General features: G+C 40.7%; 1 long non-coding RNA gene across 1 annotated transcript; it reads left to right on the top strand.

Annotated features, from left to right (window-relative positions):
- The first annotated feature begins 849 nt into the window (after window positions 1–849).
- Window positions 850–9,032, top strand: LOC143442074 (uncharacterized). The gene is made up of 3 exons (XR_013109982.1): window positions 850–1,475; window positions 2,783–2,897; window positions 8,644–9,032. It is a non-coding gene; the product is annotated as an uncharacterized LOC143442074 (long non-coding RNA).
- Window positions 9,033–22,363: the final 13,331 nt, after the last annotated feature.

Raw genomic sequence — 22,363 nt, 5'->3', positions numbered from 1 at the left:
TTATCCTTTGGTAGATACTTTTATTGATGTTATTATTCACACCCATTCCATGTATGTATAAAACTTGGAGGGATGCTATTGAGGGGGTCTTGGTTGATGAAGACAGCTATTGAGCTATTTCTCAAACTGAAAGAATGCATCTAAGGCAGTTGGTGAGAGCTGTTCATTGGGTGGACCATGAATCTGGAAGTCATAAGGGGCTGGCTAGCTGGCATGGTAGCTTTCAAGGGAAGACACAGAACCTTGCTTGGAAGGTCAACAGGAGCCGTGAGCTACCTGAAGGCAGAGTCAGGAGTGAGCATGGTTGCAGCGATGGTGGCCTGTGAACTCGTGTTTGTCAGCTCCTCAGGAAGCCTCACAGTGAAGCTCAGATGGCTACTTGGAATGTGCTTCAGAAGAAGGGGGCTGGTAAGGAGAAATCAGACCTTTCCAGGTGAAACTTGGGAATACAGAGTGCCAAACCGACCTACAAAAGTTGTGCACAAGTCCATATTCCTAATAGACATAGAAACAGAGTGGGGAGACGGTATAGCCTCATCTTTCCTATATACAACCTCCTGCAGTAAGGGGCCCTTTGATGACATCTTCTCTTCTGAGGCTTCCCTTCCTGCCCCTGTGTTCTGATTCCATTTACTGTTCCGTGGTAGAAAGGACCGTGGTAGGTGAACAACAGGCAGAGGATTTGCCATTTGAGGTGCTAATTCCGTAGCTTCCAACGTCTAGATTTAGATCTCTGGCCTAGCACACTGACTCAACGTATTTCACCCCCCCCCCCATATTTATAAACACATTTATATATCTGTGCATGTGATTTCTCACCCATCAGCAGTTTTCTGAGGCCTTGCTCCGTAGCCAGTACTGCACTGGTTGCAATTCTACACGAAGAATCGATGAGGTCATGATCTGTGTCCTCAAAGAACAAAACACACAGCAGAGAGATGAGAACAGCAGCTTAGAATGAAGTCAGTGCCAGCAACCTCTGACAGTGTGCCACGGAGGCCTGGGGATCTGTTGGGACCTGGGAGCTGAAGGCTGTTGGCTGCTTTGGGGACTGTGGAAGACAAAGCCTTTGGCAGCAGACGGATGCTGTCTTCAAGGGCTAGGGTGGAGATGATTGGCAGTGTTAAAATATAATGGGGAGAGGATGCCAGAGGTCAGCCTGAAGCTCCAAAACTCCAGGGACTGGGCTCTGGCTGACTCCAAACAGAGACAACACCTCTTTCCCCGAAGTTGGCCAGAACTACTTCAGAGAACAACAATGATTTTTTTTTTTTGGAGACTAGCTGCACTGCTGTGGTCACATCTGGCTCTCTCCCTTTTCTGCTTCTTTTACACTTTTACACTTTGGATCAAGTGACCTTGATCCAAAAATGCAGGTAAAACTTTGATCAGACCTGTTTAGACCTGCTCTGAGAAACCTTCCTGGTGCTACTGAGAGGAGACCTACAGATCTCCAGTGCTGGTGTGTAAACCTGGTATGTGCTGGGTCTCATGAGCTGCCTTCTTCTGGTTAGCAGGGAATCTTTTGGAAGAGATTTAGGGGCCAGTATTAGAAATTCCTTTTTTCCTCAGAAAGGAATAAAGACAACCATGTTTCCCACCAGGAAGGCAAAACAATCCTGAAACCCTTCTGAAGTCTAATGTCAGATGGCTCTGGGGCTAGGTAGGCCAACTGATTTAGCTGAAATCTCATAGTCACATTAGGAAAAGTGCTTCCTCCTTAAAAAAAGAGAAGAGAGAAAATCAGGAAATAGTTCACAACTCTAGCTTTCTCCTGGGCGGTCTTGAAGTGCTTTGATAGATTGTGGCACTGGCTGTTTCCTGTCTAAAGCCCTTTCTGAGGGGCACAGTTCAGAGAACTGTAGACTAGGACAGCTCTTCCTTCCCACCTGGCCTGCGGAGACTGCTTACCATCTCCCTCTCTTCGTCTCCAGGACAGACATTTTAGTATTTGTCACCTGAGTACTTCTGCCATAGGGACTTAATTGCTCTTCTAGGTAACCAGCCCAAGGTGCACTGACCAGATACTTGCCAGCAAACTCATTCACATCCTGCCTAGGTCTGGCTATAATCCTTACGTGGGCTTCACAAATGGCTTATCCCTTTTCTGTGAGATGCTTTTATACTCACTAAATGCTGTTCTCTGGAGCTTCCATTTTAGCTTGCCAGAATTCAAGGATTGGCCCTCAGTTCTACTGGATTGGGAACTAATTCCATCAGTCTCTCAAAGACAAGCATATTATGTGGAGCTGCTTCTAGAAATAATAGCTTTATTGAAATAGTATACATACTTATTAATGAGGGGTATCAAGCTGTCTCACTGGGGCTATTTGGAGCCAATTCTCTGGATAACTTTGTTAACCAAAAAGACCCAGGCTTATGAATGAGGGAATCTCAGATAGGCTCACAGATGACCAACCTTTCAGGGCACTCCTCAGGACAACCTCACTTGGGATGCTCAAACAGAAAAAAGTATTTTCTCTTTTAATTATTTAAATTCTTTTTATTCAATGTATTTTGATCATAGAGACAAAATGAGTATTTTCAATGTTGATAAAAAGAGAGTAACTTTGAGAACATTGTCTTGTCTTGAAAACTGGTCATTTCAGAGTACATAGATGAGCTGTCCTTCTTGACTCTGGATGAAAACTATTGATTTTCAGGAGCAGAGTGATTCCAGCCCAGTCTAATCCTTGCGTGTGTGTGTGTGTGTGTGTGTGTGTGTGGAAGTTCACATGGGCCATGTCCCATTGTGGTGCCATCATTGTGTCTTCTGTAACAGGTACAGTTATTGGATGGAAGCTCTCCTTCTGAACAGCTTTGGACATCACATCCAATCAACAACCATGAGAGAGGGAGCTGGGCCACCCACTTCCAGTTTTGCCACTCTGTCCAAGGTTTGAAGGAAATAAAAAAGCTCACACATTTGAGACCTGATAACCGTCAGCAGGCCTTAGCATATTTGCCAGAAAGTCTGGAACATTCTTCCTAGACTTAGAAGTATTTAGTACAGTGGTTCTCAATGTTTCTAATGCTGCAATCTATCTCCTCATGTTGTGATGACTCTCAACTATAAAGCTATTTCAATGCAGTTCCGTAACTGTAATTTTGTCACTGTTGTGAATTATAATGAAAATATCTGCATTTTCTGATGGTCTTGAGAGACCACTATGAAAGGGTCCTTAGAGCTCCCAAAGCAGTCATGACCTACAGGTTGTGAGCTGCTGATTTAGCAGAAGTGTTAAATACTCTAGTCTCACCAGAAACACACAGCTCTCAAAATCTGATGCTTTTGATGTTTGTGTCTTGCTTTTTTGTGACTTTACTTTTAGCAGATTTTTTTAAATAGAGCCTGCCCCCATATCTTGCATACCCTTTTTTAGAGACTGTTTTCACATTCTGCCCATAGCCATGTATCAGGGGTGATTTACCCAGCTCCCAGCTGCCAATTGCTCCCTGATGTCCCTTCCTAGGTGATATATTTGGTAGAAAATTACCAGGCTTCAGATTAAGGCTCCTCTAAGGATTGGCTAACATCCAGTGGTGAGCCAATGCTAGACACAGGGGTTTGGCCACTCAGCTTTAGCTGAGTTAATTCTCAAGTCTCACTCCATCTCCAGAACTTTCTGTAGAACTGGAGATGACATCAGTCAGAACTATGTCAGTGAGCAGTTTCTTCTTCCCACCAGTCCTTATGGCAGTATCTCTGAGACCACAAAACACAAAGCTACGTGCGAGCCTCTAACAGCAACTGTGTCCTCTGAGAGCTCTTAGCATTTTATGTTTCTTCCTGTGTAAAATGACCAGGTTTATATAACCCCATAGAGTAGATGGTTAAACATTAACAAGCCAGAGAGCAGCTACAACTGGGGAAGGCTCTAAGTTCAGAAGAATGCAGAGCTTCTCTATGGGAGAGGGGAGAACCCAGAGGGAACAGAAAGCTGTGTGAGTGGTGTCCTCCAGGACAGATCGCCTACTCTTGCTGGACTTTCCTTTTTCTATCTGTTAAATAATAAGATGGTATCTTAGTCATGAATTCTATTGCTATGACAAAATGCCATGACCAAACAGCAAGTTGGGGAAGACAGGATTTATTTGGTTTACACTTCCATATTCCTGTCCATCATTGAAAGAAATCAGGACAGGAATCCAAACAGGGCAGAAACAGAGGCAGGAACTGATGTAGAAGCCATGGAGGGATGCTGCTTCCTGGTGCTCTTCCCATGGCTTTCTGTCTGCTTTTTTATAGAGCTCAGAGATGGCACCATCCACAGTGCACTGGGCCTTCCCCTAACAATAACTAAGAAAATGCCATACAGATTTGCCTACAGCCTGATGTTATGGAGGCATTTTCTCAATTAAGAGTCTCTCTATTCAAATAACTCTAGTTTGTATGTCAAGTTGACATAAGACCAGCCAGCACAGATGGCCATTGATTATTCTAAAAGACATTCTATGGCTCTCTATAGACTTCCATTTTTTTTCGAGACAGGGTTTCTCTGTGTAACCCTGGCTGTCCTGGAACTCACTCTGTAGACCAGACTGGCTTCAAACTCAGAAATGCGCCTGCCTCTGCCTCCCAAGTGCTGGGATTAAAGCCATGCGCCACCACTGCCCGGCTAGACTTCCGTTTTTTTTTCAACAGGTAACACCCTTGAATGTGCATCTTTCTTACTCAGTCAGCCAGAGAGTTTTAGAATTTGCATCTCTCTAACAAGTACCAGATGATTCGGATGGTAATACTGTTGGCATGGAGTTTACAGTTCTAACTGTGTAAGGGTGAGGGGTTATGGAAGAAGGGCCATTTTATAGGTTATAATAGCACTAATGATATTACTTGACTGACTTTAGAGGTTCATTCAGCTTCTTTATCTGCTTGGTGAGAAAATGTCCAGTAAGAAAAAGGGTTCCCAAACCATTTAAGGCCTTTATGTTCCATGCTAAGACATCTGTGAAAAGGGGGTCACTTTCTCCAGAGGAGTCAGCAAAGATTATAAACCAAATAGATTTTGATTCATGGCAAGATCCTCAAGGGAAGATAAGGAAAGAGAGAAGACAATCTGTAGAAGGTCTTTCTTGAAGGCTCTTATCGCTGAAGCATCCCCTGGCAGCTTTTGAAGTTGAGCTCCATTGTGCACAAGAGCTCAGACACCAAGCCCCTAGGGATAGTGAGGAGAACACTCCAGTCTTCTGAGGTTTTTGGTGACATCCAGTCCTCTCTAACTGTTGCTGTGTTGGAAGCATTCTCCCTTCTCTGGCCTAGTGCCTCACCACCCAGTGTGTTTTTACTGGACACCACTGAGGTCTGAGAGCCCAGGCGTCAGGGTACTTAATTTCTAAGCATGTAGTGTCTGGGATGCCGAATCAAAGCTGCCAATTCCCATGTTCGCCTCCAGGCTGTGACGTAGTCCTGGTGGAAGACAGGCTTTGCTGGTTCTCATTGAACCTTGGGTCAGATAATGTCCTGGACTGTTCTCTGGAAGCCCTTGGGCATTACATGAGATCAAGAAGATCTTCAAGGAACCTTCCTCACTGTCTCAAAGGCAGTTTACTCCTCTTGAAACTGTCAGGGGCTCTCAGGACTCAAAGAAGCCCTGAGAGGACATCCAGAAGAGTGGCTGTTCCTTAATAATCATAAAGTCTTCTTCATGAAGCTTGTCTTAACATCTTAGAGTTTATGAAGTTGACAAGGCACGTTTCACACACTGCACTGAATCTTTTACTCAGCCGTGTTGATGCTTCCTCAGGAGCCTGGCCTATGGAGGTTCACTTCTACCCCATAGTCGTCTCAAATGATGGCAATTTGGTTTTTGACATCTTGGAGGCTGGGGCAGGGTGGGGTGAGACTGGGGATTGGGGAAGTTTCATGATCATGGTACCAGCAGAAGGTGTTTTATTTACTGGTGCACATCTGGAAACTTTTGTATCTTCACTTGGTAGGTCATGATAGTTCTCTGAAGCCCTTCATAAGGCCACTGATCTCACTCAAGAGAGCTCTTGACCTAATTACCTCATAAAGACCCACTTTGTAATACCCTTACAATGTGTGTGTGGGGGGAGGGTGGGGGAGGATTTTAACACATGACTAGGGCATACAAACATCCAGACCACAGCATGCTCCATCCACTTTCTACACGATACATTGGTGATGGTTTCACAATACTCTAAGCACAGTGATGCCACTGTTAATTTTAAATGGTTAGTCTGTGTTAAGTGAATTTTGCCTCAATTTAAAACTCCTTTTAGTCGTGACTCACTATTTTCCATTCCTTTTGTTAGTATTCTGTCTAAACTCCACCTCCTCAGATACCTGGCAACAGCCAGGTATGCTCCTCCCCACAGTTACCTAGCAACTGCCAGGTAGGCCGATCCACTATAAAAGGGGCTGCTTGCCCCCTCCTCTCTCTCTTACTCTTATCCCCTCACTCTCTTCCTCTTATTCTCTTACTCTCTTACTCTCTCTCTCTCTTACCCTCTTTCCTCCCCTCCCCCACCTTCCTCTCTCTCCACGTGGTCATGGCCAGCATCTACTTCACTTCTCTCTTACCTTTCCACCTTCCTCTCCCCACCTTTGCCCTATCCCCTGAATAAACCTCCTCCCCCTTGGAACTGTGTGGTCTGGAGTGGTCTGTTCTGAGCTGCGGTCAGACTTCTTAAAACGACTAACACCTTTCCCTCCCTTCCTCTCTTCCTCTTTTTCTTCCTTTCTGGACTTAATGTCCTCATTAGTTTCCCATTGCTCTTACACTAAAACCTGAATCCTTCACCATGAGAATATTAGGCCTACTTGTTATTATTTGGATATAAAATGTTCCTTACAGGCACTCATGTTAGATCACTTGGTCTCCACTTGGTGACATTGTTTTGGGAGGTTATGGAGCCTTTTGGATCTGGAGCCTAGATGGAGGAAGTGGATCTTTGGGGGTGGACTTGGGGGTCTTGTCTCGGAGTCTGTGTTATCTCTGCTTCATGGTCTACAGGGATATGGACAAGCAGCCTAATATTCCTGCCAGCACAGCTTCCAGATGTTTCTACCACCATGATGAACTATACTCTCAAGCCATAAGCCAAAATACATCTTTCTCTTACATTACATTTTGTCATGCAATGAGAAAAGTACCTAATACATTATATCAAAGCTTCTAAATCTTCTTGCTTTTGGCCATATTAAGCCTAAATTTTTATGTGGCCTTTGTTATATAGGTATATAAACCAGATTACCAACCAAACATCTACTGGTAACAAATCATAAAGAAAAAAATTTGACAAATATTTGCTGTACGTTTGTTATTTTATTAAAGACAAGAACAATTTCTCATACTAATGAGATGATCATAAATAATTAAATCCTGGCTGAATATTTATGCAGAGAATTGCTAATGTTTTTCAGAGGGGACTGATATTCTGATCTTATACTTGCCACTGCTGAGAAGGCCACTTTTCACAAACAAACATGTCCAGAGCATAAACATGTTTAGGATCATTTCAGAAAGTGTTGGAAAACCTAACTTAATCCCAACCCAAAATGTGTTTAATGATTTTTATAAGAATCAAGTAGGCAACTCAAACAGTATGTAAATCTAGTCATTCTAACAGACTACAAATCGCAATACTTTTTAACTTGTTACCTGATGATAAATGACAGTAGTCAAAGATTATAAGCCTGTTTCTTAAACAATCATGTCTCTATAATCAAAAAAAAAAAAAAACTTTCTGATGTATAATAGTCCCAGATCTGAACAGAAGTGCTTCAGATAATTTTCTTGGTGTTTGTTGCATGGTGTGACATCACTCAAACTCACACTGAGCTTATATCTAAGAACTTTCATTTTCACATCTACAGTGACCTTCACTCAGATTAACCTGGTTAAAAGAGGTGCCATCCAGTCATTATCAGCTTTCCAGTTTACTTTCCTTGCTATAACCCTACTTACCTAGTTATTGTCCAATACTCTCCCTTTAAAAATATTGGTCTTGGGGCTGGTAAAGCAGCTTAGTGGTTCAGAGCACTTACTGCTCTTTCAGAGACGCAAGTTGGTTATCAGCACCCATGACAGGTGGCTCACAAGCACCTAAATTCTAGCTTCAGGGCATCTGATGCCTCTGGCCTCCGTGGACACCTGTACTGACATGCAAAGACCCACATACAGGCACATATAATTGCACATAATTTTAAGAAGAATATTTATCCCCTGAGGGATCTTGTCTGCTCAGTGTTCTAAGTTTGTCTCAAACTGTTTGCCTCTACCAAGTAAATCAACAACAGCAACAGGACGTGTGCATGCAAACACACACACACACACAACACACACAGAGAGAGAAACAGAGACAGAGAGAGATTAGAGAGAGACAGAGAGAGTCACGCCTCACTGTAGCCTACTGTTTGCTTAAGCAGCTACCATTTATCAAACATCTATTGTCTTTCAGGTCTCTCTAAGGAGCAGATAATACCAACTCCATTTTGTAGTTGAGAAAATGGAGGTCCAGAGGGAAGTTTTTCATGCTTCTCATTTGAAAATAGTGAGTCAAGACTGAGTTCAAAGTCGTAGTCTTCTCTTTGTACTCCAGACTCTTTCGAGAAGTCAAGTCCATGACAAACTTGTTGTTTATCCATTACAGCTGACCCTTGTCTCTTCTCTCCAGGTCTCTGACAAATTGAAGCATTATGCATAGCAGGGTAGACCCCTGGTCCTGGATTGAGAAGCTCAAGATCCATCTGGGCTGTCTAAACAAGTCATTTCATCTATTATTGTTCAGCTTACTTATAATAAGATGAAGAAAAGCAAAGCGTAGCATCTTTAGAGTGAAAGACATGATGTCTGTGAAACCTCCTAAGAACCAGACTGTGTGGTTTTAGCCTACAATATTATGGTCCATGGGTATGATTTTTAAAGTCAGAACTGAAAGCCTTCAAGGACCCCTGTATGATTGATATATGCCTACTTAATCACTGGGTTTGTTTGCCTAGAGTTTTGACAAGTAGTTATTTACATTTTTTAAATAAATTAAGTGTTTTCTTTTGTCCTTTTAAATGGATTGTTGAGCAAGGCAGGAACTGAAGTTCTTATTTCCTTATATCCTCTTACATGCTTAATACATCTCCCAACCCCCACCCCATCCCCTGTTGAAGATCTAAGTAAATCTACTCTGAAAGACTGGCACAAGAATTAGAAGTTATAGGAAATTTCAAGAAGTCAGTTTGTCACTGTGTATAAGAGCTGATGAAGACAAATGTGGTGAATCCAGATTGTACAGTGTCAGTTGAGAAGGAGATCTATGCCTGGATGGCAAGAATCAGAGATGTCAAGAGGGGCAAGGTCCTGGCATCCAGTTCTTACATCTTTGGAGAGACAGAGATGGGTTGATTCTGTGTTATGCAGCATAAACATTTGGTAAAGAAGAGTCAAAGAATCTTAGGCTACAACATTTGCAAGTCATTAAACACTCTTGAGCTGGTTCTTAAATGTGGAATGTTACAGTACTTAACTAGATTATTGGAAGGTCATTATTCTAGCTCAAAAATGTTGTGATACCACAGACCAAAGGCCAACTTTCTTAACAGATAAAGACCTCCTACAGATCAACTAAAAATAGCTAGGAACAAAACAGAAAGTGTGAGAAACATGAGCAGACAGTCCATAGGAATATAAATCATCATTTTCTTTAACAAAAAGAGCAATGCATACTAAAACTATAAAGTTGGTGTTTTCAAACTAGAAATGGCAACATTTTCTATAATCCAATGTGGAGTTGAGAGCCTATAGAAGCTAAGATACTCAGAAGAGAGTGGAAATGTATAATGAAATATCTTCTAAGGAGAACAACTAAGTGATTATTATTTAAAAGTCAAATGTCAAGGCTGGAGAGATGATTCGGCAGTTAAGAACACTCTTGCAGAGGACTAGAATTTGGTTTCCAGCGCTCAGAGCTCACAGCCTCTATAGTAACTCCCTCTCTAAGGGATCCAGCATTCTCTTCTGGCCTTCGAGGCACAGTACCTACACACATATGCAAACACACATAAATAAAAATGAAATAATTATCAAAATATTACATTCTGATAGACCCCTTGAAGCAGGTGCCCACACCTAGATTATTAGCCTATAAGTGATGTCACTCACACACATGAGAAAGTAACCTGTATAAAAGGGAATTCACCACACCTGTTTGTTCTGTCAACATTTAAACAATCTAAATATCCCCTGATTAATTGCTATTTAGATCAACTGCAATATATCATATTTCCATGCAATGCAATGACAGCAGTCTTTGGAAAGGAAGTCGTCTCTCTGTGTCCTAATATTGAACAGATGTTTCAAATAAAACATTCAATGAAAAAAAAATCAAGGGCAAGATAGTACCTAAAGTTAGTGTTTGGGTTACCAAATAAAAAAATACATATGTGCTACTTAATATGCATAATGATTTTTATTTAGAAATTAATTATAGCTTAAAAATTAAAAATAGTTAAGGAACACCTATATTTTCCTTTCTTAAATATGAACACTGTAGAGGGATTTTAATCTTGCAACAGTAAAACATTATTATTCTGGAAAGGGATCATATCTAAAGACTTAGGTCTGTATGATTCCTCTGGAATGCAAACATACCCTTAGTACATTCCTTTAATTCCTAACATTAAAGGTTAAATTAGCTTGTAGAAGGAAGTAGCCATGTTTGAAAGTGACATCTAATTGAAGGGTGGACAAAGTGACAAATCAGAGAAAGATTTGATAGAATGAGTCAGAGATAAGATACACCCAACTCTCAAGAGAACAGTACAGGAAATGGAGGCTACTTAAGAGCAGAAGGGAGCTAGAAGTCAGTCAGCTGGGAGTCATCCAGTGAGCACAGTGCAGTGGAGTTGAATTCATTTGTGAGTTCATTCAGTTCAGGTTCAGGTCAGCAGAGGCAGTGGAATCCAGAGAATAAGAATGAGCCAGAAGATTAGAACAAATTGCCAAGTAGAGCAATTCAGTGAGAAGCTGAGAGAAGCCAGATTGAATAGGTCAGCTTGGAGAGGTTGAGAGCCAGAACAGCTCAGTTGAATCAGCCAGCCAGAATTTAGAAAGAACTAGAAAGGGTGAGCTTATTCAGCAGTAAGCCTCCGAGATGACAATTACATCAGAAGAATAAAAGTTACTTTTAAAGAATTTATCTCATTTGGTTTGTCATTCAGCCATATACAGTTTCAATATCTGGGGAAGCCATAAGCAACATGCATCAGGAGCTGAGCAAGATGGGACATGCTTATAATCCCAGCACTCAGGAGGCTGAAACATGAGAATCTCGAATTGGAGGCCAGTATGGGCTACAAAGTAAAATACTTGTCTAAAGGATATCATAGAAATAGCTGCTTCTAGAAAGGACACTGAGTGGAGGTAGGAGAGTAAGACTTTTTATTCCATACTTTATCAAAACATTTGAATTTTGTGCCATTTTAAAAAATTAATAAGTATATGAACACCTTTGACAAAAGTCTGTGGTCTGTATCTTTAAAGAAAAGATCACCATTCCAGTTATCTGAAGAGGTAAAGGAGAAAATTAAGTCATTAACTAAAGAATACAGAGGAGTCAGAGGAACAGGTTAAATGACTGATGGCCACTATCATTTGTCAACTTGACAGGGTGGGAACTATGCATACCTGTGAGGGGTTTGTTAGATTAAGTTAGGTGCCATGCCCAAATCTTGAAGTCCTCACAGACTGCCAGAGACTACCAAGAGTCCAACTCATATCCAAAAGCAAAGAGTCTTTATTCAAGCTCAAGCTCAGACCCTCCAACCTCTCCAGCACAGTGGAAGCTGTGGAAGGTCCTGAGCTGGTACAAGCCTTGCCTATTTATCTTGGTTGCTATAGCAGAGTGAAGGACTTTCCAACTTGGCAGTTACATAATTAGTTGACATTTTCTTGGCACACTTCCATTGGCTAGTAATGATTTCAGCTTGCTATAAACAATGATTGCTAGTTTAATCAGTCTACTTAATGACAGTGAGTACTTTCCCATGAAGAACTGATTTGCTGTTGCTAGGAGTAGAGTGGCTGTTTGTTTAGGGGAATTGCAGTTGTTGCCAGGGTGACATGGCTCCTGGAAAAAGTTGGGGTTTTCCCAGTAGCTGAGTTCATTCAGAGAGCAAGTTAATCATAATATGAACTCTGAAAGCAAAATGGAGAGTGTAATATTACACTGGGCCCTTCGTTAGCCTCTGGGCACACCTGTAATGGATGGAGGTGATTAGGTTAACTGAAGTAGGGTGGTGCTGCTTCCTGGACCTCACTCCTGGAGTGCATGAAGAGGACAGTACTGGGCTCCCCCAGCCTCCATCACTCTCTGCATCTTGACTGTGACTTCTGTAACAAAGTGCACTGAATCCTCTCTCTCTTAAGTTGCTTTTGTCAGAGGTTTGAGCATGGTGACAGGAAAAGTGACTATAACAACAACCATGCCTGTGTTTAGGCAATTGTTAAATAGAGACAAATATTTAAGTTTAAGAATACAAAAAATAAGTGGGATGGATTATGATTAAATTTAGATGGTAAAATATAGCACACAATCTTATGCCAGTAATTTAAAACCTCTGTAAAATTAGGCAATGTGTTCAAAAGTAACCAAGGAATTGAAAGAAATACTGGTTCTAGAAAATGGTTCTGGACTGGATAAATGCCAGATCAGAGCCATCTTCCCCTTTGGAACCTGGCTTCTTACACTAGAGAGGCTGGCTCTAACAGGATGCCTGCCTAGGTCCCTACATCAGCTTGTTTCTGGCAGATTTCAGGAGTGAGAAGAACCGGTAGGAAGCTAGAAGTGAGAGAGGAGAGAAAACACAGGGTTTTGTCCTGTTCTGTTCTGTGACTGGAATTCCTAACATCACTCATCTGTGTTCTGTAGTGATAGTTTCTTCTAATCACATGACTGTGGCTCCAGCTTCTACCCCATGACTTCATAGCTTTGTAGCTGCTTCTCTGTCTTTGTCTCTGTCTCTCTCTGTATCTGTCTGTCTGTCTTTGTCTCTGTCCCCAAACCCCATCTCTGTGTGTGTGTTGGGGGTACGTATCTCCTGTGTATGTGTGCCCATGTGTGTGAAAGCCAGGGATCAATATCATGTGTCCTCCTCTACCATTTTCAAGGTTTTCCTTTGAGTTAGGGTTCCCACAGTTTGTTGCCACACCCTTTCTTTACATAGGTGCTGCGATCTGAATGCATGTCCTCATGCTTACACAGCCAGCATCTTACCCATCAACTTTTGATCTCCAATAGCACCTCTTCCTCCCTCATCCTCTCCAGGTTAGGGGGGTGGGATATGTTGTGATACCGCTAATTTCATTTGGTTAGATTTTATGTTCCTTCCAATACCTGAGTAATTAATCCATGCTCCAATTCTCTTTAAAAATACATAAAAGTTTGTTTTCTTGGTTTGACACAAATAAGTTAGTTTTATGTACTATTTCAAGCTGAAAAGCATGTAACTTCTGAGTGGTATGCGTACATATGTCAGAACTTAGAAAAGAGACCTTCTAGTCTTATTTTATTTTTTTCTAGTCTTATTTTAAGTGAGTAACACAACCTTGGCATAAAACCTGTAAATAAACAGGGCAAGAGACAACTATAGAAAAGTTGTAAGAAAAGATTTGGTGGTGTCCATCTGTGTCCTGGAGCTAAGGTTGTCCCACAGCCCTCCACACTCACTCAAATCCAGCCAGGAGAGAGCTGGTCTCCTAGGACTGTCACTCCTAAGCCCAAAGGTAAGATCACCACTTTTACTCCAATAACTGTCCAAAGAGGGACCCTCCAGGAGTGCAGAGGACACAGGAACAGTGGAGCAGCTGGGGACAGAATTCTTCCAGTCTCCAGCTGCATCCCGAAGCTAAAGCTATCCCACAACCCTCCATACCCAAATCCTGCCTAGGAGAGAGCTGGTCTCTTCAAGAGTGCTGACACCCCTACGATCACAGGCCCACAGGAGGGACAAGCTCCAGTCAGAGACAGCAAGACCAACTAATACAAGAGCTAATCAGCTGGTGAAAGGCAAGCACAAGAACCTAAGCAACAGTAACCAAGGCTACTTGTCATCACCAGAACCCAGCTTTCCCACTACTGCAAGTCCCGGATACCCCAGCACAGCAGAAGGGCAAGATTCAAATTTAAAATCACACTTCATGATAATGATTGAGGAGTTAAGAAGGACATAAATGATTCCTTTAAAGAAATACAGGAGAACACAGGTAAACAAGTAGAAGCCCTTAAAGAGGAAACACAAAAATCCCTTAAAGAATTACAGGAGAACACAACTAGACAGGTGAAGGAATTGAACAAAACCATCCAGGATCTAAAAATGGAAGTAGAAACAATAAAGAAATCACAAAGAGAGACAACCCTGGAGCTAGAAAACCTAGGAAAGAGATCAGAAGTCATAGATGCAAGCATCGCCAACAGAATACAAGAGATAGAAGAGAGAATCTCAGGGGCAGAAGATATCACAGAAAAGATTGACATAACAGTTAAAGAAAATGCAAAATGCAAAAAGTTCCAAACCCAAAACATCCAGGAAATCCAGGACACAATGAGAAGACCAAACCTAAGGATAATAGGTATAGAAGAGAGTGGAAGATTCCCAACTTAAAGGGTCAGTAAACATCTTCAAAAAATTATAGAAGAAAACTTCCCTAACCTAAAGAAAGAGATGCCCATGAACATACAAGAAGCCTAAGGACTCCAAATAGACTAGACCAGAAAAGAAGTTTCTCCTGTAACATAATAATCAAAACACCAAGTGCACAAAACAAAGAAAGAATACTGGAAGTAGTAAGGAAAAATGTCAAGTAACATATAAAGGCAGATCTATCAGAATTACACCAGACTTCTCACCAGATACTATAAAAGCCAGAAGATTCTGGGCAGATGTCATACACATCCTAAGAGAACACAAATGCCAGCCCAGGCTATACCCGATAAAACTCTTCATTACCATAGAATGAGAAACCGAGATATTCCATGACAAAACCAAATTTACACAATATCTTTTCACAAATCTAGCCCTACAAAGGATAATACAGGGAAAACTCCAACACAAGGAGGAAAATTATACCCTAAAAAAATAAGAAAGTAACCTGTATCCAACAACCCCAAAAGAAAATAGCCACACATAATTCCAAATCTAACAACAAAAATAACAGGAGGCAACAATTACTTTTCCTTAATATCTCTTAACATGAATAGATTCAGTTCCCCAATAAAAAGACACAGACTAATGGACTAGATATGTAAAGGACACAGCATTTTGCTGCATACAGGAAATGCACCTCAGTGACAAAGACAGACATTATCTCAGAGTAAAAGTCTGGAAAACAATCTTCCAAGCAAATGGTCTCAAGAAGCAAGCTGGAGTAGTCATTGTAATATCACATCAACCAAAAGTTATCAAAAAAGATAAGGACAGACACTTCCTACTCATCAAAGAAAAAACTCTACCAAGATAAATCCTCAATTCTGAGCATCTATGCTCCAAATGCGAGGGCATCCACATTTATAAAAGAAATGTTTCTAAAGCTTAAAGCACACATTAATAGTGGGAGACTTCAACATCTGACTCTCAGCAATGGACAGATCATGGAAACAGAAACTAAACAGAGACACAGTGAAACTAAGAGAAGTTATGACCAAATGTATTTAACTGATATCTATAGAACATTTCATCCTAAAACAAAAGAATATACCTTCTTCTCAGCACCTCATGGTACCTTCTCTAAAACTGACCACATAATTTGTCACAAAACAGGCCTCAAACAGATAGAATAAGATTGAAATAATCTCATGCATCCTATCAGATCACTACGGAATAAGGCTAGTCTTCAATAACAATAAAAAACAGCAGAGAGCTCACATACACATGGAAGCTGAACAATGCTCTACTCAATAATAACTTGGTCAAGAAAGAAATTTAAGGCTTTTTAGAATTTAATGAAAATGAAGGCACAACATACCCAAACTTGTGGGACACAATGAAAGCAGTGCTAAGAGGAAAACTCATAGCTTTGAATGCCTACAAAAAGAAACTGGAGCAAGCATACACTAGCAGCTTAACAGCATATCTGAAGGCTCTAGAACAAAAAGAAGCAAATACACCCAAAAGGAGTAGACTGCAGAAAATAATCAAACTCAGGGCTGAAATCAACCAAGTAGAAACAAAAAGAAGTATACAAAGAATCAACAAAACCAGGAGCTGGTTCTTTGAGAAAATCAACAAGATAGATAAAGTCTTAGCCAGCCTAACCAGAGAGCAGAGAGACAGTATCCAAATTAATAAAATCAGAACTGAAAAGGGAAACATAACAACAGAAACCGAGGAAATTTAAAAAAAATGATCAGACCCTACTATAAAAGCCTATATTCAACAAAACTGGAAAATCTGAATGAGATGGACAATTTTCTAGACAGTTATCAGGTACCAAAGTTAAATCAGGATCAGAGAAACCACCTAAACAATCCCATAACTCCTAAAGAAATAGAAGCAGTCATTAAAAGTCTCCCAACTGAAAAAAGCCCAAGACCAGATGGTTTTAGTGCAGAATTCTATCAGACCTTCAAAGAAGACCTAATACCAATTCTCTTCAAACTATTCCACAAACTAGAAACAGAAGGAACACTACCCAATTTGTTTTATGAAGCCACAATTATGCTTATACCTAAACCACAGAAAGACCCAACAAAGAAAGAGAACTTCAGACCGATTTCACTTATATTGATGCAAAATTACTCAATAAAATTCTTGCAAACTAAATTCAAAAACACATCAAAATGATCATCCATCATGATCAAGTAGGCTTCATCCCAGGGATTTATGGGTGGCTCAATATATGAAAATCCATCAGTGTAATCCACTAAATAAACAAACTGAAAGAAAAAAAAACCTCATGATCATTTTATTAGATGCTGAGAAAACATTTGACATAATTCAACATCCTTTCATGATAAAAGTCTTGGAAAGAACAGGAATTCAAGGCCCATACCTAAACATAGTAAAAACAATACAGAGCAAACCACTAGCCAACATCAAACTAAATGGAGAGAACCTTGAAGCAATCCTACTCAACTCAGGGACTAGACAAGGCTGTCCACTCTCTCCCTACCTATTCAATATAGTACTTGAAGTCCTAGCCATAGCAACTAGACAACAAAAGGAAGTCAAAGGGATACAAATTGGAAAGGAAGAAGTCAAAATATCACTATCTGCAGGTGATATAATAGTATACTTAAGTGACCCTAAAACTTTCATCAGAGAACTCCTAAACCTGATAAACAACTTCAGCAAAGTGGCTGGATATAAAATTAATGCAAACAAATCAGTAGCCTTCCTCTACTCAAAGGGTAAACAGGCTGAGAAAGAAATTACAGAAATGACACCTTTCACAATAGTCACAAATAATACAAATACCTTGGTGTGCATGTAACCAAGCAAGTGAAAGATCTATATGACAAGAACTTCAAATCTCTGAAGAAAGAAATTGAAGAAGATCTCAAAAGATGGAAACATCTTCCATGCTCCTGGATTGGCAGGATTAATATAGCAAAAATGGCCATCTTGCTGAAAGCAATCTACCGATTCAATGTAATCCCCATCAAAATTCCAAATCAATTCTTCATAGGGTTCAAAAGAGCAATTTGAAAATTCATTTGGAATAAGTAAAAACCCAGGATAGTGAAAAGTATTTTCAACAATAAAAGAACTTCTGGAGGAATCACCATCCCTGACCTCAAACTGTATTATAGAACAATAGTGATAAAAACTGCATGGTATTGGTACAGAGACAGGCATGTAGACCAATGCAATAGAATTGAAGACCCAGAAATGAACCCACACACCTATGGTCACTTGATCTTTGTCAAAGGAGCTGAAACTGTTCAGTTGGAAAAGGACCCCATTTTCAACAAATGGTGCTGATTCAATTGGCAGTCAGCATGTAGAAGAATGCAAATCTATCCATTCTTCCCTCCTTGTACAAAGCTCAAGTCCAAGTGAATTAAGGACCCCCACATGAAACCAGATACACTGAAACTAATAATAGAAGAGAAGTGGGGAGAGCCTGTAATACATGGGTACAAGGGAAATTTTTCTGAACAGAACACCAATGGCTTATGCTCTAAGATCAACAATAGACAAATGGGACCTCATAAAATTGCAAAGCTTCTGTAAGGCAAAGGACACTGTCAATAGGACAAAACAGCATCCAACAGATTGGGGAAAGATCTTTACCAAAGTCCTGCATTCTTGACATCTGCCAAAGTACTTCTGTCTGCATCCATGTTCTCAGAATCCAATACTGTCCCGAATGTGAACTGCTCAGACTATTTCCAAGTCCGTCTGTGCCTGCATTCTACTCAGTAGCTTACTTCCTGTCATTATCAATTCCTTGCCACCCTGCCCCACCCCTGGTCTATTACCCCAGTGAGGATCTATACATCCCATGTGATTTTCTAGTCTACAACTTCTCTCTAGCAATTTCACATTTCCACCTATGTTTTAGAGTGTGATAATTTGCAGGGAGTCACATGACCTGGCTTTTAGCTGTTGGTTGCTAGGTTCTAGTTTGATATCTGAAGCCCTTGGTAAGTGTGAGTTGTCATGTCACAAAGCCATGGTACTGGAAGCGTATCCTTGAACAAAGGGATGTAAAACACCAGGGGTTCTAAGGTAGAAAGACAATGAAGGTTAGGGGTAAAGGCCTAAACTTGAGATTAGATCCAGCTGGGGGGAGGGGGTCATGGAGAGTAGAGGAGCTGGAAACATATTTATGGTGGGTAATACATAAAGAACATAGAAGGCAGAGAGGCCTTTGGTGACATCTGTTCTGAATTGTTTGGAGGTAAAGAAAAAAGAAGGTAGGGAGGAGACAAGACTGCAGAGGCAGCTGGAGCCACAGGACTGCAAATTTGTCTACCTGGAATATGAAAAGTAGCAGTGGGGAAACTATGGCTGACAGAGACAAGTATGTTTTACAAGAGAGCCTGGGTCCTAGTCTTACTTTCAATAGAAATTTCATAGCAAAGGGTTTTTTGTCTCTTGTGGAGGAAGGGGCTGGAGTCAAGTCATTTTTTAAAATATTTGTTTGGTCAAAACACATCTGGAAATCAAGAGAATAAGTAGCAAATCCAGAGGATTATTATATAAAACACTGTTTTCCCCACTATAAATATACACTGAATTATTTTTAACTTGCATGCATGTATATATTTAATATAAATATAAATACTATATATTAATTAATTTATTTAAAATCAGCACATATTAAGTTCTGACTCCTCTTCTTATCAAGAACATTCTTTTCTTTTCTAAGCTAGCACAGGAAAATGACTTTTTTTGTTTCATCCTGGGCCATGTAGTTACTTGGATGACAGCCACAAGTTTCATCATGGGGGCATGGAAACTACATGATAGAACAAAATACTCAGTTATATGATCCAGAATACATTCTCATATAATTGCGTGCACATTCCTGTGTGCTTTGTGTAAGCTGACCTCTACAAGGCTTACCCGACCAATGGGTATTTTTAGCATAGTGTTAGTTAGGAGGTCTAAAAGCTGCCAGGGAGTCAGAAAGCCTGACTTTCCATCAGCCTCACCACTAATTCTCAAGGAGTCCCTAGGGACATCAATGGGTGACACTGTCCTCGTGATACACCTTGAATTGGTAAACTAGAGGCCTGTCTATTTCGATACCAGGTTTAAATCTAGATTGAGACTTAGCTAACACTGGACTTTATCTCTATTCTCTTGTGTTCTCACTTACATACAAGATCAAAAATTTTAATCTCACTGGGCAGTCCCAATATTTAGGAGGCAGAGACAGGTGGGACTCTGTGAGTTTGAGACCATCCTGGTCTACAAAACGAGTTCCAGGACAACCAGGGTTACAAGGAGAAATCCTGTTTCAAACAAACAAACAAATAAACAAATGTATGTTCCAACCTTAGAGGATTGTTGAGACTCAGCTATTTATATATTCAAAATGACTTGTAGCACACAGTAGCAGATTATAAGTTCAATATTAGTATCTACCTCATCTCATTCTTTTTATTCATGCTTATTAATAATGTGACAAGCAAAAAGGCAGGAACATGGTTTCAGAAATACAAAGGAAAATCCATCATAGTTTGAAATGACTTAAAATGTGACCTTCCACCATCAAATCTCCCAGATTCATGGGTGTATATTGCTTATCACATCATCCCTAGAACGAAGCTCTGTTGGAATCTCATCTTCTAAGTGTCATCTGCTAGGGAGAGCACATCGCGTAGGAGATCTCTTCCACTTGCCTGATGTGTCTTCTTCAATTTCTTGTCTTCCTCTTTCTTCTTCTTCTTCTTCTTCTTCTTCTTCTTCTTCTTCTTCTTCTTTTTCTTCTTCTTCTTCTTCTTCTTCTTCTTCTTCTTCGTCTTCTTCTTATTCCTCCTCCTCCTCCTCCTCTCTCTCTCTCTCTCTCTCTCTCTCTCTCTCTCTCTCTCTCCCTCCCTCCCTCCCTCCCTCCCTCCCTTCCTTCCTTCCTTCCTTCCTTTTTGTAAAAATTTATTTTGTGTTTGGTGTTTTACCTCCATGTATGGATGTGTACCACATATGTGCCTAGTATCTTGCCAGGGACCTAACAGCTCCTCTGAGTGACAGATGGTTGTAGCCATCATGTGAGTGCTGGAGATTGAGCCTGTGGAAGAGCAGCCAGTGCTCCCACCTCTGAGCCATTTCCCTAGGCCCCTTCTCCTTCCTTGGTTCATTGGTCCATCAGTATCTGTTTTTCTTTTCTTTCCTTTGTACTTCATTTTTCAAACAAACACATTTGCGTAAATATGTAGTTATATAAACACGCACACATGAAACAGGACAAGTGTGTCAAGGAACATGTCCCAGGACTTGATCAGAACATCAGTTTCTATTATAAGACGTTGAGATAGGATGTGCAGAGCCCTTTGGTTTACCCAGGAGAAAGTGTTGAGGAACAATGTAGGTAGCTGGTCTCATAATTTTTGTCATTATTTCCTATGGAAAAGGCAGAGAAAACTCATTTCTAAGTCTTGTGTACCTTCCTCACAGCCAAAGCTAAGGGAGTTAAAGACTGAACTCAGGAGTGGGCACAGGATAACTTTTAGCCATGCTGAAAACTCAAGTTCTGCTCACTCTCAAATCTGATTTTCTTAGGAGTATGTGGAGATAAAGACAGAGTTTTCCTCTGTAGCTTGGGGTATAAAAGAACTCACTCCATAGACCAGGCTGGTCTCTCCCTTGATGTCATTCTTCTGCCTCTGCCTCCCAAGTCCTGGGATTACAAACATCTGACACCACTCAGGGTCTAAATCTGATTCTTTGTGGAAAAATTTTGCCAAGTCATACCTGACCAGACCCATGGCTAAACAAGGTCATCCTGTGAAGAGTGATAACCATATAATCTCCCTGGAACTGTCTCAGTTTCAAATGAAGTTCTCTTCTCAAATGTTAACTGCTTACTATCACACCACATATGTAAGAATTTAGCTGCAAAGTGTAACGCCTTGGTCCAGATCACATCCAGAATATTACGCACCGAACAAAGGTCAGGGCTAACAATTCTTGGCTGGAATGTGTTTGTTTCACCACTTCGCAGTAAAGTAAGATTCATTAAAGAGAAAGGAGAGATGCTTCTGGCTTTCATCACTGAACACGATGTCCTAGACTAAGACTCATCCCATAACATATCTGCTTGAGGAATCTTGACTTCACCATGGCCGCTCTTCTCCATCTCCCACCACCATGGCTGGCTGCCAATCCTTGTTAACACTGTAACAGGATGTGAGCACTGACCAAGACTCTCAGGACTCTGTGAACGGCTTCTGTAGCACTGTGTTCTTCTTTGGAATTCGCCTTGGCAACATCCTTGTGTTGTTATATTAGATTTGGGCTGACAGAGGCTGTTCTGAAATGATATAATTCTGGTAAATCCTTAAAATATTCAAGACTAAGGAGCTTGTGTAGATTTATAAAGGATATGAAAATGTTTTACTAGTTGAAGATGCTGCCTTACCCTTTAGTCTTTTTTATAGGCTGGGTCAGGCATGCTCTCATCAAATAATGCACTTTAGTGAAAATGTGTTCACTCATTACATTTACTTTAACTCATTCGACACTAAACTACATACCATGTGCCAGTGCTGTGGTCAGCACCGAGGTTACAATGTTGTTCAAAGAGATGTCCCAGACTTTAGCTTCTTAGAGTGTACAGTCTAGATCAGAGGTTGGCCTCCATCAAAGTCCACATGGAAAGTTATTAAAACTACTCTCAATACTGCAGCAATGCAAACACAATATTTCATGACTTAACCCAGAGGGGCCTATTTGCAGATT

This window comes from Arvicanthis niloticus, chromosome 4 (assembly GCF_011762505.2).
Source record: "Arvicanthis niloticus isolate mArvNil1 chromosome 4, mArvNil1.pat.X, whole genome shotgun sequence".
NCBI lineage: Eukaryota > Metazoa > Chordata > Mammalia > Rodentia > Muridae > Arvicanthis > Arvicanthis niloticus.
The sequence above is the reverse complement of the archived record's forward strand: the minus strand, read 5'-3'. Positions and strand labels throughout refer to the sequence as shown.